We start from the raw sequence: 1,523 nt of genomic DNA, 5'->3' as shown, positions 1-1,523 counted from the left end.
ATTGAAAATTTACATTTTTGGTGCCTTTAATCAACCTTTTTCAGAAAAATCCACGCAGAAATGAGTTCTTTAATGGACTTGAAAAGTGTTGAGCCGAAAAAGAAAAAATTGATCAAAATGCAAAAACCTGCAGAAAAATGCAACTTTCTTCACTTTGATTATTTTGACGAGAGCCTGATTCCACCACGCTGCCTCACATATATCTAACTCTATTTCAATGAAAAGAATAAACAATTCGAGAGTTAAAGAAGTCGTATTATGATTCTATCATAATAAAGGAGAAAACTGCACCTATGGAGTCCGTAACTAGTCGATACAATTACGGAATGTCGTGTCTTGTGCTGCATTTCTAAGCTACTTATCAGAAAAATTATTTTATCAGGAGATTTGAGCGTATGGAGGACCCCCAGACACAAATTAATTTTTTTTAATTAAAAAAACCCACCAAAATATACAAAACTGCTGGGAGTTAATACTAAAATTTTTAACATTTACTTTACATTTTACTTTCTCGGCCTCTGAAACCTTACGGGGGCTCTCGTGGCCTAGAGGTTAAGGTGTTGGCCTCTCATTCAAAAGGTCCCGGGTTCAAATCCGGGTAGCGACCGAAACATTTTCTTCTCTAAATTTGTCTCCTTTCACCTCATTTCCTGCTCTCTAGCAATGTTCTGTCGTCTGCTTTCGTCTCCTCTTTCTGCCCCCATCCCGTCACCTCCTTTGCCCCTTCCTCTGGGCTCCTGATTCTTTCTGCAGCCTTTCAACTGCTTCTCCTTCGCTCCTTCTTCGCTTCTTCTTCGCTTCTTCTTACTGCTGTCTTTCAACCACACCCCTGATCTTCGGGTAGGAAAGATCTACACCTAGCCTTCTCGGAAAAGGGCGAAAAATCTCGGAGGTCCCGTGTGCAAGTCGCGCACGTTAAAGATCCCTTGGTGGTCTAAAATCGATAAGAGTAGGCTTGGGCCGCCACCCGGGCAAAATTCAGAATTTCCTACCGCGCGCTCATATGATCTTATGCAGTTGCGAGCGCCGTAAAGCACTTTACAACAAAAAAAAAAAAGAAAAAAAAAAGAAACCTTACGGTGTCGAGGACAGAAGCAAACATCTTCCTCTTGTTTATTGTATTGCCTGTTGTATCGTTATGCTGTACTTGACTAATGTTTCTCAGACCCCTTCTTCTATCCTTCTTTCTATGGGTCTGCCTCCTCCTCTGTTTCCATCTGGTTTCTAATGAGTAACGATAAGCAAGCAAAAATAAAAATTCACCAGGTTGAAACATAATATTTCCTCTTTAATAGTGTTCATCTTAAAGTCACTTAATTTGTTCAGTTAATCGCTCTCTGATTAACCTGTGAATGATGGATATAACATTTTCCCTTTTTATATGTGCGCGCGCGTGTGTGTGTGTGTGTGTGTGTGTGTGTGTGTGTGTGTGTGCTTGTGTGTGTTTGTGTGTGTTTGTGTGTGTGTATGTGTGTATGTGTGTGCGTGCGTGTGTGTGTGTATGTGTGTATGTGTGTGTGTGT

The sequence above is a fragment of the Aplysia californica genome, unplaced genomic scaffold (assembly GCF_000002075.1).
Source record: "Aplysia californica isolate F4 #8 unplaced genomic scaffold, AplCal3.0 scaffold00352, whole genome shotgun sequence".
NCBI lineage: Eukaryota > Metazoa > Mollusca > Gastropoda > Aplysiida > Aplysiidae > Aplysia > Aplysia californica.
This window is presented reverse-complemented; position numbering follows the sequence as displayed.